We start from the raw sequence: 19372 nt of genomic DNA, 5'->3' as shown, positions 1-19372 counted from the left end.
GTCTATTCTTCAGACTCGGTGAGTCCATGCCATGCATAAACTTAAACTCACTTCTAAGGTCAGATGTGTTCCATACAATCATAGATCTGGCCTCCCCAAGCATGATAATCAAGTAAAGTCCCAACCTTGCTTCTCAAACAACAACGATTTGTTCCTAAATGATGTTTTAGTTCCATCTCTCATAACTCTCGGTGAAAACTCCCATGAATCCTGATAAAGCTTCTCTGGACCTCTATGGATCCCATATCAAGCCTCATCACAAATAGGGACGAAATGGACATCAAATCTAACCTACAAAGGGGTCAAGAAACCCTAAACCCCCATGTTCATCATAACAACAGAAAAGGGAGCCAAAAAATACCTCCAAAATGATGCTATGAGCTCTAAAGTCTAAGGATGTCCACCTCCCTTGCCTCCTGTTAGCTAGAATCTCCTTTTCATAGCCAACCGAAGCTTCAAAAGTCAACAATGGCCTCTTCTCTCTTCCAAAACGCTCAAAAGCTCTTTAGGGTTTCTCTCTGGGGTTGGTGGCCGCAAATGACGACCATAAGCCCCTTTAAATAAGTCTCAAACCCTCGAAATTAGGGTTTCATTAAACAGTGTGGACTCGCCGAGTCCAGATGTGAACCCGCGCAAAAAACCGCGATCCTACTCGGCGAGTTTAGACTCCAACTCGCCGAGTCTCCTCACAATCACCCAAAAATAAAAGAATAAAAATAATACCTGCGAATCCGGGGTGTTACATTTCTCCCCCACTAGAATTAGACTTTGCCCTTGAGGTCTCGCTCAGCGAATAACTCCGGATGCTGCTCACGCATCTCACGCTCCGACTCCCAAGTTAACTCTGACTCTTTCCGATGCTGCTACTGGACTTGCACCAGTGGAACCTCTTTATTCCTCAGGACCTTAATCTTTTGATCTCTAATCGCCATTGGTCTCTCAGCATAATACAGGCTCGTATTCACCTGAATATCCTCTAGTGGCACTACTGCTGACTCGTTGGCTACGCACTTCCGCAATTGCGACACGTGGAAAGTGTCATGAATCTGACCCAACTCTACTGGAAACTCTAAACGATAGGCTACCCTGCCTACCCTCATGACCACCCTAAAGGGACCAATATATCGGGGCCCCAACTTGCCCCTCTTCCTGAATCGAATCACTCCTTTCCAAGGAGAGACCTTCAGGAGCACAAAGTTGCCGACCTGAAACTCAAGCTCGGACCGGCGTCTGTCCGCATAACTCTTCTGACGACTCTAAGCGGTGAACAACCTCTGTCAGACCTTCTGGATCTGCTCTGTCGTCTGAAGCACGATCTCGGTACTACCCATCACGCACTGCCCTACTTCTCCCCAGTAGATAGGGTCCGACACCTCCTCCCATACAACAGCTCAAACGGCGACATGCCAATGCTCGAATGATGGCTGTTGTTGTAAGAAAACTCTGCCAAGGGAAAGTACGTGTCCCAACTCCCACCAATATTCCAGCACACATGCCCGGAGCATATCCTCGAGCGTCTGAATCGTCCGTTCGCTCTGTCCGTCAGTCTGGAGGTGGTATGCGGTACTAAAATGCAGCCTAGTACCCAATTCGTCATGAAATTTCTTCCAGAATTTGGAAGTGAAATGCACATCTTGGTCTGAGACAATCGAGATCGGCACCCCATGCCGCGATACCACCTCGTTCACATACACCTCGGCCAACTTCTCTGCGGAAGAGTTCTCGCTGATAGCAAGGAAGTGGGTGCTCTTTGTCAACGTGTCCACAATCACCCAAATTGCATCGACTCCCCTAGCAGTCCTTGGCAATTTGGTGATAAAATCCATGGTAATCTGTTCCCACTTCCATTCGGGAACCTCCAATGGCTGCAACTTACCATGCGGACTCTGGTGCTCGGCCTTAACCCTACGACAGGTCAAGCACCTCTCAACAAACCGTGCGAAATCTCTCTTCATACAGGGCCACCAATACTCTCTCTTCAGATCTAAATACATCTTAGTGGCTCCGGGATGGATCGAGAATCTTGATTTATGTGCCTCCTCCATCAAGATGGTACGCATTCCTCCAACAAATGGTACCCAAATCTGATCCTGGAAGGTCATAAGCCCTCTTCTATCGGTCACAAACTCCATCACCTGCCCGATAACTTGTTCTCTCTTGCGGTTCTCCGGTCTCACTGCCTCAGTCTGAGCCCCTTTGATGGTGTCCAATACCGGAGGCATCACTGTCAATCTCATACAAATATCTCGAATCGTGGCGCTCTCTACTCTACGAATCAGGGCTTCGACCACCACATTAGCCTTGCCTGGGTGGTATAGGAGCACGCAATCATAATCCTTTACCATGTCCAACCATCTCCTCAGACACATGTTCAGATTTTGCTGATCCATCAAATACTTCAAACTCTTGTGATCCGTGTATATCGTACATCGAACCCCATACAGGTAATGGCGCCAAATCTTAAGGGCGAACACCACAACCCCCAACTCTAGATTGTGGGTGGGATATCTTGCCTCATGGGGCTTCAGCTGCCTCGATGTGTATGCGATCACATGCCCCCTCTGCATCAACACCGCGCCCAACCCAGATATCGATACGTCACAATACACCACAAAGTCCTCCAACCCCTCTGGAAGAGTCAACACCAGGGCTTCGCATAATCTCTAGCGAAGAGTCTCAAATGAGCCTGCTACTCTGGGCCCCAGTTGAACACCACACCCTTACGGGTCAATCTGGTGAGAGGAACAACAATCTTGGAGAAATCCCTGATGAACCTCTGATAATATCCGGCCAACCCTAGAAAACTCCTGATCTCAGAAGGAGATTTTGGCACCTCCCAACTCATTACTGCCTCGATCTTGGCCGGATCGACCAAAATCCCCACTTGGTTAACGAGGTGACCAAGGAACTGCACCTCTCGTAACCAAAAATCGCACCTAGAGAATTTGGCGTAAAGCCTCTTCGATCTCAGCATGCTGAGGATCTCCCGCAAATGCTCCTCATGATGCTCCCTGGACTTTGAATACACCAAAATGTCGTCAATGAACACAATCACTTATCGATCGACCATCGGTTTGCATACCCTGTTCATGAGATCCATGAATGCTGCAGGCGCATTGGTGAGCACGGATGGCATCACCACGAACTCGTAATGCCCATAACGATTCCTAAACGCAGTCTTCTAGATATCCTCCTCGTGCACCCTCATCTGATGATATCCAGATCTCAGATCAATCTTGGAAAACCAAAATGCTCCCTGCAACTGATTGAACAAATCATCGATCCTCGGCAAAGGATAACGGTTCTTGACCGTTAACTTATTCAGCTCTCGATAATCTATGCACATTCAGTGCGAACAATCCTTTTTCTTCACAAATAGGATCCGTGCTCCCCACGGCGAGCTGCTCGGCCGTATAAACCCCTTACCCAGTAGCTCCCGAAGCTGCAAGGATAACTCCTACATCTCTGGAGGTGCAAGGCGATAGGGCGCCTTGGCGATAGGTGCTGCCCCCGGAATCAAATCAATGCGAAATTCCACCTGCCTCTTGGGAGGCACACCCGGTAACTCCTCAGGGAAAACATCCGGGAATTCACACACTATCGGGACCTCCTCAACCGCACTCGGTCTCCCTGCACCAACCCTCGTATCCATCATATACGCTACAAAACCACTACAGCCTTTCTGTAGACTTTGCCTCGCTCTAGCAGCCGAACAAAACGCTGAAGTGGGACGGGTACCCTCACCGTACACAGTAAGAACTCCCCCAATTGGGTCTCGTATAATCATCAACTGTCACTCGTAGTCGATAACTGCTCCAAATCTGCTCAACCAATCCATGCCTACGATGACACAGACGTCCCCTATCGCAATCGGGACCAAATCAATAGGAAACTCTACACCGAAAATTTCAAGTACACATCCTCGAATAACCTCCGTGGCATATACTTCTCTCTCGTCGGTGATGGAAACTCTCAGAGGTCGAGTCAATGACTCTCAACTAATGCTAATGTGCCGACTGAAAGCCAACGATATAAAAGATCGACTCGCATCCGAGTCAAATAACACCAAAGCAGGTACATAATTCACAAGAAAAGTACCTACGCATATCATAATATAATCATACAATCTTAAACATTAAATAATTACATGAAAGAATACATACCAGCCACGACATCGGGCACTGTGTGGACCTCCTCCGCGGTCAACTGGAGGGCTCTCCCTCGCGACTTCAGTACCTCGGCCTTCATTGGCCGGCTCTCAGTAGCTCTGATAGCAACAGGGGCAGATCCCTGTGGTGCTCCCTGGGTAGTCCCTCGCAACAGCGGACACCCTGCCTTCCGGTGTCCGGTCTAGTTATAGTGAAAACACACTGCAAACCCCTTTGGACAGTCTTTGGCTATATTCCCCTCCTTGCCACACATGTAGCAATATCCCGCTCTACAAACTCCATCATGACCCTTGCCGCACTTCCCACAAGTGCGACCCTTCTGGCTCCCTATCTTGGAATCAGCGGGCTTGGCCCGCTTGGCTGCCAGCTCAGACTGTACTGGACGCCGATCCCTCCCCTGAGACTCCGCCTCCTCCCTCGTCTGAGTCTCTAGCTCGATCTCCCTCTTCCGAGCATTTTCCTGAAGCTCGGAAAATGTTCGGTATGAGGAGTTCGACATGAAATCCCGAATGTCTCTCCTCAAAATACTCAAATAATGGCTCATTCGTGCCTTCTCAGTAGACACGTGTGCAGGGCAGAACATTTCCTTCTCATGAAATATCCTGGTAATAGCCGTAACAGACTCCGTACCCTGCTTGAGGGTCAAAAACTCCTATGCCAACCGATCTCGTTCAATCGAGGGAATGTACTCATCACGAAACATGGTAGTGAACCTCTCCCAGGTCACTGCAGCAAGCTCTGCTGGAGAATAGTGTGCTGTCGCGAACTTCCACGAATCCTTCGCCCCTAGGCAAAGCTGGTTCAGCGCAAACCGAACCTTCAAGTGCTCCGGACACGAGCAAGTATAGAAACATCCCTCAATGTCAGATACCCATCTCATCGCTGCAATCGGATCCTGCGTCCCATCAAACTCTGGTGACTTCGTGTTGCTAAACTCCCTGAACAACAACGAGTCACCCCCTTGCGGCCTCGCAGCACGACGGCTGCAGTGGCTGCTGCGACAGCAGCCTCGGAAAGAGCGGCATAACGCTCGTCAAAAGTCTCAATCAGCGTGGTCTTAACAGACCCGAACATCTTTGGTATCTCTGCCTTGATGGCCGCAACCACCTCCTCATGGATGATCCGGCAGATCTCCTCATCACTAGTCTCGCTGCTCTCTGGTATAATTCGTGTCCTCACTATGATCTACCTCTGAAATACAACATACGATATATTAGACATTCATTCGAGCACACTCGCACTCGATAACGCATCCCTCCTTAATCTCTGGCATCCCGAAGATTCTTACTTGAATTGTACACCGCCTCGGTATTTTCAGTAGTACGAGCCCAATACTACTGTCCGCACCGTATCAGTGTACACCCCAAGTCCTCCTCTTTGGATCCCAAGTCCCAAGTACTCTATTATGCATAATCCACTCTCTATAGATCTCTCATAGCTCCTCACTGCTTCCTACTCACTCTTAAGCACCTCATAGTAGCTCACTTTCCCCTAGGCTAAGGCATCACAAATCAGGCCACCCTAGTCCTAATAGGCATACCTAGCCCATTCTAGCAAGAGAATACATCATATCAATCTCATAAACATATAACATAAGGGTATTTTAGGAAATCACCGTTCGGGCGCTGACTGATCGTACACACGTCTCTGCTCTGTATTTCTCTAAAAAAACTTTTACTTCTTTTAGAAAACTTGGTTCTCTTTTGAAAATATTTTCCAAATCCTCAGTTTGAGTTCAAATACTCCCCGAATCCCTCAAACCAAGGCTCTGATACCAACTTGTAACACCGTAAATTTCCAAAACAATTTTTCGCATTTATAAAAACATAATTCATTTGTAAATCATAAAAACATCATTGTTTGAAACTCAATTTATAACATATAACAATCCCAAGATCTCATAGCATAAATATCCCATGTGTGTACTGATCAAGCCGGCACCTTCCCGCGATCCTTACTAGTACCCGAAACACATAACACAAAACACTGTAAGCACAAAGCTTAGTGAGTTCCCCAAAATACCACATATAACACATAGTAGCCACTCGAGGCTATAACTCTGTGGGTCCGTGCACCCAAACTTCGTGAACCCTCAGGTTCTAACTCTGCAAGCACGCACAACATAAAGCACGTAGAAGAATGCAGTGCAACAAATATATATATATATATATATATATATATATACAAAACACTGTATCACATAACTCTATTTACGTACTCAAGGTAAAGTATAGCGAGAAGACTCACCTCGCGTATCTCGGTAAATATCTGTCTCGGAATAAATGTGATCTAGCCTCCGCCTAATCAGACAAAGTAATACACTCATAAATACAACTAAACTCAACCATAAAGGTCAACAAGGTCAACGGTCAACTTTGACCGGACTCGGCGAGTGCACTAGAGCGACTCGACGAGTCTATATGTGTCCACTGTTTCCCTTGGATCCTCTCTTGACACACCGAGTACTTCTCTGACTCGACGAGTTTCACCTGGCGTAAGTCGCGGGGCTATCACGACTCAACTCGCCGAGTCTCAAGAACAACTCGGTGAGTTCCGGCTTGACTCAGTCCCCCTCCCCCCCTCCCTCTCTGACTCTCCCTGACTCACTGAGTCTACCCCTCAACTCGACAAGACCACTCGCTGAGTGGTTACGGGCAAACTTCATGCTACTCGCCGAGTCTATTCTTCAGACTCGGCGAGTCCATGCCATGCGTAAACTCAAATTCACTTCTGAGGTCAGATCTGTTCCATAAAATCATAGATCTGGCCTACCCAAGCATGATAATCACGTAAAGTCTGAACCTTGGTGCTCAAACAACAACTATTTGCTCCTAAATGATGTTTTAGCCCCATCTCTCATAACTCTAGTTCAAAACTCCCATGAATCATCATAAAGCTTTAGGAATAAAGCTTCTCTGGACCTATATGGATCCCATCTCAAGCCTCATCACAAATAGGGACGAAATGGACATCAAATCTAACCAACAAAGGGGTCAAGAAACCGTAAACCCCCATGTTCATTATAACAACAGAAAAGGGAACCAAAATATACCTCCAAAATGATGCTCTGAGCTCCAAATTCGAAGGATGTCCACCTCCCTTGCCTCCTCTTAGCTAGAATCTCCTTTACCTTGCCAAACCAAGCTTCAAAAGTCAATAATGGCCTCTTCTCTCTCCCAAAATGCTCAAAAGCTCTTTAGGGTTTCTCTCTGGGGTTGGTGGCTGCAAATGACGTCCATAAGCCCCTTTAAATAGGTCTCAAACCCTAGAAATTAGGGTTTCATTAAACAACATGGACTCGCCGATTCCACTTTTGGACTCGCCTAGTCCAGATGTGAACCCGCGCACAAAACCGCGATCCCACTCGGCGAGTTTAGAGTCCAACTCCTCGAGTCTCCTCACAATCACCCAAAAATAAAAGTATAAAATAATACCTGGGAATCCGTGGTGTTACACTATAACTCGTCATGGACCCTTCAGTCTCATGCGTCTCAGTGTGGAACCTCCAGTCATGTGTCTCAGTGTGGATGCTTTGGCCTCACAACTCGGGATGGACCCTCCAGTCCTATATCTCAGTGAAGAACCTCCAGTCTCATAGCTCGGTTTGGACCCTTCGGTCCGATCTCAGTAAAACACAGAATAACATAGCATATATCACAAAGATAGAAATGCACAATATCACATAAAATCAATATAAGCACATAGGACCCTCTGGTCAATAACTCAAATCAGACCCTCCGGTCACTCAGTATTACCACTCAGGTAAGTATAGTGAGAAAACTCACCTCGTAAGCAAGCAAGGAAAGTGGATACCCCTCGAACAACTAAATCTATGCCTACACGTAATAAGCATCTCTAATTAACACATAAAGGTCACAACTTTATATAAACTCATGCTAATCCCTCTCTAACTCTTGGGGACAGGTGAAAGACCATTTTACCCCTCCATGGTCCCCATAGTCCCAACCTTGACAAAACCCTAAAGTCAACACAAGTCGACACTCGAGTAAACTGTCTATGTTGACCTGACTTGCCGAGTGCATCTATGTGACTCACCGAGTCCATGTTGTTCCTTAGAACCTCGTGAAAACCCAACTTAACTCTTCGAGTTGTCTCATCAACTCGCTGAGTTACCCTTGTCCAGACTCATCGGGTGAAAACTCTAGCCGACTTGTCGAGTCAGCTCAATGACTCGGCAAGTCTATTTAGTCTATATTCTTATTCTGACATTTTAAGGCAGATCCACCACTCCAAACTCTAGATCTAGTTCCTTAAGGCTCGAATGTCAAGTAAATCTTGGATCTTTACGTTCATGCATGGCATATTTGCTCCATAATGCCAATACAAGCTCCAACAAGGGTTAGATGCACAAGATAGGGTTAGATGCACAAGATATTATCTCTAGCTCAATAAATTTTGGGTCTTTGGACTCACAATGCCTCCTAACATCCAGATCTGAGGTTTCCACCTCAAATCATTCTCAAAGAACTCAAATGACATAACAAGGATGAGAGAAAACCCTAGAAACTCCATAAACCAAGATCTCATAAGGAAATGATTGAGTTTTCATCTTTTTACCTCCAACTGAATCGAAACCCTGATGAACCTCTAGATCCAAAGCCTCCTCTTGATCCAAGCTTCGATGCTCTCCTCTTCTCCTTCAAAAGTGCACTAATAATTACAACATTAGCTTCTCGCTCAAGTGGACAATTATGGTTTCTCTTAAGGATGTAAGGTGACTGGTGAATAGGAAATAAGGGCTTAAGGCCTCTTAAATAGGTCACACACCTGGGGATGTAGGGTTTCCTCACACAATGCTAACTCGACGAGTCGACTCTCTGACTCGTCGAGTTGTTCATTAAACACACGTGACCAATCTAACCCTACTCGACAAGTCGGGCATAAAACTCGTCGAGTCACTCATTGAATCCCAAAAATAAATATATAAATGTAATACCTGAGAGTCATGATGTTACTTTGCCACTCCCAAATCACCTAAAATTTATGTCATCTCCTCGTTTTATATGCTTAATAAACAGGATATGACTTGGGAACACATATCACCTGTAGACGGAAAAGGTCAACCTAGTTTCAAAATGGGATGGGTTCCCAAAACCAATTAATCCCACACTTTGTACCAGAGCAGCTGTTGAGGAATATCATCATACTTCAGTATGTTGATAGTGGCTGTTCCAGGCATATTATATGAGACATCTCTCATATGCATGACATTCATAATTTTTATGGAGAGCATGTGTCCTTTTTGGGAAAGGAAAATGAAAGATCACAAATGGAAATTACATCAATTGCTAAATTCTGATTTGAATTTTCTGACTCTTCTATTCACTATGATAATAATGCTGATTTTAAATCATCCAAAAACCTATTTGTTTTTTTTTCTAAAACCAAGCTCGTGCTTGTAGGATTTCTTAAGATGATTCCTTTTGAAGATTGACAATTTTTTTTTTTTTTTTTGTAAATTTTGTATTCTATTTTTGTTTTTCTTTAGATTTGTTCATATTTTTTCTTTCTCCTCTATGCACAAATTTAGGGGGAGAATTAAAACCAAACAAAAAATCATTAAATTCTAACATTCTAAAAAATGTTTGTTTTTGTTTTTATTTATTTTTCAAAAAAAGCAAAAATCCAATAATATTTAATTGTTTTTTTTAGCGTATTTTAAATTTATTTTCATTCCCAGTTATTTTTATTTTTATTTCTAAAATTTCTTTGTCTTGAAACGTGGATGAGCAAGGCGAAGAGACCTGGAAAGGAATTGACGGACTTTACTCCTCACACTTCTTTCACAAGGAATAGACGCCTTACAGATGAAAACTGTCTAAGTTTATTTATCTCGTTGTTACAAATTGCTCTGGATGTCCGAGCTTAATTGTCTTGGTTAATCCAACGCAGCCGAAAGGCACACACTAACTTTCAATAAGCGAGAGAAGATGGGAACTTTTTATGTTCAAGTCGGTTTTGGCAGTCTCTTCCTACGAACTGTTATATTTAAGGAATTGAAGGCAAGAAATTGTACAAATTGTCATGTCATACCCTCTTAAGACATGTGACACCCTTTATTGGCTGACCATGTTCATTAAACAAGCAATGGTTGGGAGTTACGTCTCCATGTCGGTCTTGTAAGTTCATGTAGCCTAAGAACTGTCATGGCACCAAGGTGATTCATCCAACCGAGAAATAGATATCACTATCCATCCCGCCCTGGGTCTTGAAATTCTTTTTCTCATGCAAAATTGCAGAGACTCAAATGTGTTCTCGGATACATTCTCTAAAGTTAATATATTAGCGGTATTGGCACTAGGGCGATGCACCTCGCACGACACGATTATCATTGAATCTCCCGCAAAGGGCCTTCACCTCGTGTCATGCTAAACTGTGGAAATATGTGTTCGGATACATTTTTCGCAGGAATGGTTTTTTGAGTTATTCCTCATTAACTCTCACTAGCACTAGAATGGTACACTTAAATGAGATTTAGAAACCATTTAACGTCTCGCCAAGGGCCAAGTTAGCTTGTTAAATTGAAAAAACTTTATTGAGATCTTTGATCGAGAATATGTGGGGGCTAACATCAAATATAGCCATGAGTTGTTCTGCGGTACTCAAAAAATCATAGTGTGTTCCTCCGTGTTCACACAGATACTGCGAGTAGTCTCCATCTGACCCAAGCCTGGGTACTTGAACAACTGTAGTGAGAAGGGTTTTTATGAGTCTATGATCCACAGGGACTTTTATTCATGGTTACTTTTCAAGACGCATTTGTGATCGATGAAGAATATTCATTCAAGGAACAGGAAGTGAAGATTATTTTCAGCAAACAACCCCAGAAGCAAGGTGAAGTTGTATTTGAAATTATGTGACGATTTGTGTTGAAGCCTCCTCGATTAATTTGCTGCTATCTATGAACCTGTTGAAGTGATCGAGAAGCATCAAACTGTATGTAATTATCAAGGAAGAAGTTTAAAGCTGAACATGATGATCTTGAAGAACCAATAAAAGAAGTCTCTACGCCTAATGTGTATTAAATGTCAAATTATGAAGGAAGTCCAATTACTAAAGATGGAGTTATTCATGAAGAAGATTCATATCTACATCTTGTAGTCAAGTCATGAAGAGATTGAGGACATAAATTTGTGGACATAAACTTGTGGTTTATACTTTGCTTCTCAAGGATTTAGAGTTCTTGGTTTAGGACCGAAATCACTATGATCTTGGTGGTATGTGGACTGAAATCACCATGTGATTTCGGTGGGCTTAATGATGTTTTCGGTTGGGATGGGCATTAGTATTTAGGTATTAGTATATAATGTTTTATTTTCATCTGTGAATAGAGTTTGTCATTCGGCTTTATCTGATAGAGGTTTAGAGAGCATAAGCAGTTAAAAAATGAAATCGTTTGATCTTATGTACCTGATTATTAATCAATAATAGTGTGCATTGAATATTTTTGTTTGTGTTCTTGATTCGTGTTAATTGTTTTATGTTTATCACATGATTAGGTTTCCACACTAATCTCGTGTTTTAGATTGATACCTAGATAGGGTTTTTACAATTAAATATCATGATTTGAAGAGTTCTGGAAGTTACAAATCATAACATTTCAATTAATCATAAAATAAATTATATAAGTTGAATGGTCATGGGAGTTTCAAACGCATGAGGTTCAAGGAAAAATTATTTCTTTATAAGATATATAGATATAGATAGATAGATACTATAACTAATAGCATCAAATACATGTTGACTAATGCTCTATTTGATAGAAAAGTAGATTGTCTTAACATAAAACAGAAAGACAACATAATGATATATACATGTTAACAAAGTTAATTGCTCTAACTGATAAATAACTTAAATACTGATTTACCAAAAGCTCATGAGAAGTAATTATCAGTCTTACTTCATCATCTTGTGATTCTAAAAAGACCCATAACACATAAAATTAAAAAAAGTTGTCTTACCTATACCTTTACACACATAACCAAATGTGAAGCTTGGTTAATATATAAAACTTTACATGCACCAAATTTGCATTTACTTGCATTTACATTTGGAAAAGTTGCAATTGGTCTCATACATCCAGTGAGCCACTTGCATAACTCTTTAAACTCTACCAATATAATCTATCATTTTGTGTTCAGAAATATGCAATATGCAAGCTACAATGTTCTTATACAAGCTAAACATTTCATTTAACCCATCAATTAAATAACATGTTTTGAAGAGTTTTGGAAATTACAAATCATAACATTTCAATTAATCATAAATTTAATTATATAAGTTCAGTAGTCTTGGGAGTTTAAAATGTAGGAGGTTCAAAGAAAAATTCTCACTTTATAGGATATATAGAAATGTCGAACCCACTAAAGTAGTTAACATGTGGAAGTGAAAAAAACAAGGAGAAGTATTAATAGTGAAAATGTAACTATTCGTACCTCTTCAGTCAAGGATTTCACTTTACATTATTTGTTTATAATACAATATCAGGATTTGGAATTTGATATTAGAAATTATTGAAATGGAACTTCTCTATCTATTGTACTGTGGAATGGTCATCAAACGATGTCTACGATTTCACTTTGGATTATTTGTTGTTTAGACAATATTAGGATTTGAAATTTGATATTAAACTAGTTTTAATACTCAAATATAAAAAGAAAAGGTAAAGCGCTAAATTAAAACAATACATAATAAGTACTTCCAATAGAATGTGAATCCTCCAAGTTTCTATTAAAATTACAATGGATTAATGAATTGGTTACCGAATGGTAATATTACCAATTATATTGGTCGGATTTTGTAGCGTTAACAATTTATGAACTAATACTACAATGATCATGCAATAAGTGAACACTAAATTGATTTTAATATTTTAGGACTATGAATGATATGATCTAACAATTTCTTATCTATGATCAAGACAATCAACCAAGCACTTAGCATGATATGTAATGCTCTCTAACACATATAAAGCCACTAATTAATACCACCTAACCCTAAGATTAGTTTAATCTCTAGATCTAACAACTTAATTATCATGACTAGCTAAATATCAATCTAATGTAATTTGAATGGTCATCTAACTACACATAACTCACAGAATCACATCATATCAATGAGGGTTTATTTACATCTAGTGAATGTAAGTGCTTTTACACTATAATTGGTAAACTAAAGTAGGAAAACATCACGAAAACATTGCTAGACATGGTCAATATGCAAACCGGAGGTGAAATCTCGATGAAAGTAACGCTTGAAGCTTAAATCCTTGCTCCAATCGACTCTCTAGCTTCAAAATTGACCCACAAAGAGTTTATGGATTGCAGCTCAAAGCTGCCAAAGGGTGCACATCGGATAGGGTTGGAAAAATCGTATTTTTATAGTTTTTACGACACAATGACATGGTAGACATCTAACCACGTCGTGGTGATCCGGTTTCCTTGTTACCCACGGATACGTAGGCCGACACATCAATTTTGAGAATTTTCTAGATTACTTATAGGGTGTGACGTGCCTTGGAAAGAGCGTGGTGCACCTAGGAAAGGGTGTGGCACATCATCATTTTGCTTCTCCGGTTTTGCCGATTTTTCGACTGTTTCAACTTCGTTCTCCTTCTTTTGCCTCACATCTCTCATTTTAACTATAATTGAACATTTTAAAGCATATTAAGTATCATGTATTTTAAAATATAACATTTTTAGTCAAATATATTTAGATAATGGCATGAAATATATAGTTAAATAAGGTCATATCAAAATACCCTACACTTATCTTGTGCTTGTCCTAAAGCAAACTACATTGTTATTATGTTATCATATCTTATCTTTTTTCACCAAAATCACATAGAATATCCAAATTTAAGTTCTCAAATTATGTCTCGCCTCAATACATATATTTGTGTCTAAAATCCTCACAATCGTCATAAAAGTGCCCCATTCATTTTGAATAACAATCATTTTTTCATCCCTTTGAGTACAACTTTCAAAAATATTCCTAACCTCAAGGTATTTTTGTTAAAAATTTCAAGCATATATACTATAAATAACCTTGAAATAAAAAAATACAACTGGAATCAAAAGCCTTTGGCATTGTCAATTTCCCTTATTCTTCACTTCTCATGATCCTCATACTTTGCAAGTTCTTATTCACTCAAAAACTTCTGATAAATTTTTTCACAACTTTTTTTCTCTTTTTCATACTTTGCAAGTTCTTATTCACTCAAAAACTCCCATTTTTCTCTAAATTAAAACCCTAAAATAAAAAAAATACTTAAGCATGGAAACTTAACCTCCAACTTTATTGGTAAAAGATATTAGTCTAATGTGCAATGACTACATAAAATTTCCTGTATATTTATATCAGTACACGATGGAAAACTTTTTATTTCCCTCAAACTACACAACTTTACATTTTTGTCTCATGATTTATCTACTGGGAAGCCACAAATATACTAAAAAACATTGGGTCAACTAAAAATTTAAATTTGCATCAAATTATCCCACATAACACTAGCAAACTAGCCATAAAAAAATAATATCAAAGCAAAATTTTTAAATTCACTAGATTTTCTATTTAGACCATTTTTCAAGTCTATTTTTTCCAGTTATTTCAATCTAGCATTTTATCAATAATTTTCAAAATCTAGCATGCTTCTTTTTTCCTTAAACAGATCCCCATACTCTACAAATAAATTATACAATGCCCTCATGATATATAATTACAATTAAAGAAAATAAAATAAAAGAGGGAGATATTGAACGAACTCACCTTGGGTATGTGGTCGCAGGATTCGATTGACTGTCGTGGGTTGCTTATCAATACTAAGCTTGAATATGTCTGCTGGAATACTTATGGAAGTGAACATCCTTCCTGGTATTGGTGGAGTCTTGGAAAATAAATATGAGGTAGACATCCAAACTTTATAGCTAAAAAAGAATCTGAATGGGGAGTTGCCACGTTGTTGGCAAGTAATAGAACACAACATGGTCTTTGGAACTTCAGTCTCGAGAAAATATTTGTCACGTCATGCAATGAATATTTTTGCATTGCGGCCTTCAAATGTAGGGAAAATCAGTTGTGATGTGATGGTAAATCACGTCGCGGGTTAGCTGGCTCGCAGCGCGACATCGTGAATAGTGTAATTCTTAATCGTTAAAAATAATCGACTAATCAGAAGGTAATCATGCTATCGACTAATGTCTCATCTTAGTATCTTCTCATATGCGACATTGATAGCTTCATAGACTCTTCGATTTTACTCTATATCGAATGTGCACCCCAAACTTATTTGTGTGTCAATTTCTTAGTTGAAAATTTCTTGAAAAAAAAAATAAGAATCATCGAAGTCACTTTTATTAAAAAAAATAAACGAAAATTAACAAAAAAAATGTGACCTAGTTTAAACAGTTGAGTTTCCTCCTAGTAAGCACTTCTTTTTATGTGATTCTTGAGTTGTACTCCCAACATAATAAACTTCTAAAAACTTTGTTTCCAATTCATTTGTTGCATTGAATACTCTTTTGGACCAATTCGAACATATGACTCTTTGTTTCGAAATTCAACCAATCGAGCGTGAATGTATAAATTCCCAGAATTTTGACAAGGATTAGAACTAGTTTGACACTAATAAAAAATGGATCGTACATCAGAACTTTCCAAAGACAGAATTGCCAACCCATGCATCGAAACATAAGTTAGAAAAATAGTAGACCGCGATGCGGTAATGATCAAAATGAATCATAATTCCTGTTTTTCATCTTGTTCTTGTTCTTCATACGAGTCATCTGTTAGTAATCTTTCTAGCTCCTCCAAACCTTTTTCTGGATCATGTCCATCATCTTCTACCTCTAGTTCATGTGCCACTTCATCAAGCAAAGCATCAAGAGCATTGAGATTTGGAAAATACATAATAAAAAAAGAACAAAACAATTTATGAAATTTAATCAACAAATAAAAAATACGAACTAAACGCAATTGTTCCCCGAAAACAACGCTAAAACTTTGATGTGTTATTTATGCACTAATTGTAAATTTATAAATCCTATTTATCACATCTAAGCTAATATGCACACTCGGCAATGAACCTCATCATATAGTAGCATAGTTGTGGTAAAAAATGTGTAGAACACTAGTTGAACGAGAATGGATTACATTAAATAATTCAAATGTTATTTAAATTGATAATAGTAAATTAAAAAGGGGGTTTCTGTTTAAAATAATTAAACTAGTTTTAATTCTCAAATAGAACAAACAAAAGTAAGGAGCTAAATTAATACAATAGATAAAAAAAATACTTCCACTAGAATACGAATCCTTCAAGTTTCTGTATGTGATTTGATAGAAGTGCAATGGATTAATCAATTTGTTACAGAATTGTAATATGACTAGTTAAATCTTGGCCGGATTTCCTAGCATTAATATATATGAACTACTATTACAATGATGATGCAACAAGTGAACACTAAATTGATCTTAATATTTTCAGATATTTTCGGACTATGAATGATATGATCTAACAATTTCTTATCTATGATCAAGACAATCAATCAAGTTCTAACCATGATCTCAAATGCTCTCTAACACGATTAAAGTTACTAATTAATACCAACTAACCCTAGGATTAGTTCAATCTTTAAATCTAACAACCTAATGATCATAAATAGTTAAATATCAAGCTAATGTAATTGGATTGGTCATCTAACTACACACAAATTGCAGATAAGTGATAAAAACCATAACTTTAACATGCTAGGCAGTCGATATATCAAACACAAGTAAAAACAAAACTCAACTAATCCTATTAATGAAATCGCAGCATATTAACGAGGGTTTATCTAAATCTAGTGAAATGAAAGGTTTTTACACCCTAATCAATCAACTAAATTAGAAAAATATCACTAAAACATTGGTAGACATGATCATCAACCAAATATGAAGTGAAATCTGGACGCAATTAGTGCTTGGGTGTTAAAATCCTTGCTCCAATCGACTCTATAGCTTTAAAATCGATCCCTAAATGGTTTTTTCAAGTCAAAACAAAGTAAAAGTTGCAGATCAATCTTGCCAGAGGTTGCACACCGATTAGGGTTGGAAAACTCATAGTTTTATAGTTTTTCTAACACCACCGGGTGGTAGACACCTCATCATATTTTTGTTATTGGGTTTCCTTGTTACCCACGAATACGTAGACTGACACGAAAATTTTTGAACTTTTTCTAGATTTGTTATAACGTTCAGTGCGCCTTCAGTGTAGTTTTCCAGTTTCGCCGATTTTTAGTATCTTTCAGCTATATTCTCCTTCTTTTGCATCCCAGCTCCCATTTTTAATTGTAATTGAACATGACAAAGAATATTAAGTATCATATATCTTAAAATATAACATTTTTAATCAAATATATTGCAAAGTCCTAGAAATACTGGTAAAATTTGCATTTTCAAAACACCTAAAATGATACAACCATGTCTTCCAAAACCAAACACATTAAAAATATCATTAACATCAGAGTAAATCAATATAAACAATGCAAAATAAAATAAAGGGGAAGTTGTGTGATCACGCCGAGCCCTTCCCTTTGGAACCCGAGTTACCTGAAACATTTAAAATACAAAACTGTAAGCATAAGGCTTATTGAGTTCCCAAAATGCCACATACCATACGTAACATCAGGCCTCACCCATGTAACGGACCCCGCCAACGTAATTGGCCATGCCCAACATACAAATGGGCTTTTCCCATCACACAATGCAAGAGTTACAAAGATAGATAACATCCGACATAGTACATTACGAAGACTCACTTCAAAATGTAATCAACAAATAACACAGCCAAGAAGTGGGTACTAGAAACTAGCTATCGAATCACACAAGGTAAACCCTTAGTTTACCATCTAAAACTAGCATTATTACTAAAAGTCAATCCTGGTCAAAAGATAACGGTTAAAGTCAAGAACAGTTGACCTCCATGTCTTGTCCATCGTTTGGCTACGTCGTGGGAACTTCTTGATATGACTAAAATAATAAGATCGACATATTCAAATAAGGGAAAAGAATAAAACACAAAGAATGGAGATCGAAGTTGTTCTGAATGATTAAAAAGCATTGTCATAGAAGAGCTCGACTAAGAACTACTACAGTAAAAGCAGTGTAGGGTTACAAGATTATCGATAAAGAACACAGTGCATGCATGCACTATTTATACTCTAACCCTAGCATAATAAAGAACCGGATGGACATGCCCAACCCGTTACAAATGGACTATATTAAACAATACAAAATTGTCACAACACAATATAGCCCCAACAATCTCCCTATTTGTGTCAATAACGAAGGTAGATCTTTATTGTTGTTGGCGTCTCTAAAAACTAAAATATTACAGCATGATGCTCAGGAGTGTCTTGCGAACTTTGATATACCAAAGGATCATTTCAGAGAAACATTTCTTGTCTCTGACACTGATTGCTTTGCATTTATTCATAATCTCGATAATGAATTCAAGGCATGATGTGGAGAAAAGATGCTTATCAGGCAGATGGAAGCAAGCTTTGTGAAAATCAGCATCAGGACTTTCTTGGATTTGAAATTCCATACACCATCCATCCTTTTGTATTCTACCTAGGTTCATTTTGTCAAAAGGTTTGGTAGCATCATTGGGCAACACGGTTGGCTTCCTTCGTAGTACTGCAACAATTTCATCATCCATTTTCTTAACCTCCATGATGTACAAGACGATTATCCTATTAAGATGTGCAACAATGAGTTCGAAGTTATTTTCATCTCTCAACAACAAATGAAGCAATGAAATCCAATTGTACAGGTTCAAGCATGGTAGAGCTGCAAGAGTAAACTCGTGCACCTGACTCATAGCTCCTTTTGCAACTTTGAAACGAGAGTTCTTGATAAGATTTCATGTGCTTTTGATTTTAATAGGGCTAGAAACCTTTATAACTGTAATCTTCTTGGAGCCCCAGGTTTCGTACTAAGACTTCATGTGCTTTAGGTAGAAAGAAAAGATCATTTGATTAGCAAATGAATCAGAGGGAGGAACATTTGCAACTTTGTCAAAACAGAAAAATTGGAATGCCTTCAGAGTTATTAGTAGATCAAGCTGTGAATCCGGACAGTTTTGCAATTCGAATGATCCAACAGTCTCTAGCCAATAAAGGTTTAGATTTCGATGGCTTTGT

The sequence above is a fragment of the Lactuca saligna genome, chromosome 3 (genome assembly GCF_052625555.1).
Source record: "Lactuca saligna cultivar CGN05327 chromosome 3, ASM5262555v1, whole genome shotgun sequence".
NCBI lineage: Eukaryota > Viridiplantae > Streptophyta > Magnoliopsida > Asterales > Asteraceae > Lactuca > Lactuca saligna.
Note: the sequence above shows the minus strand (reverse complement) of the source record.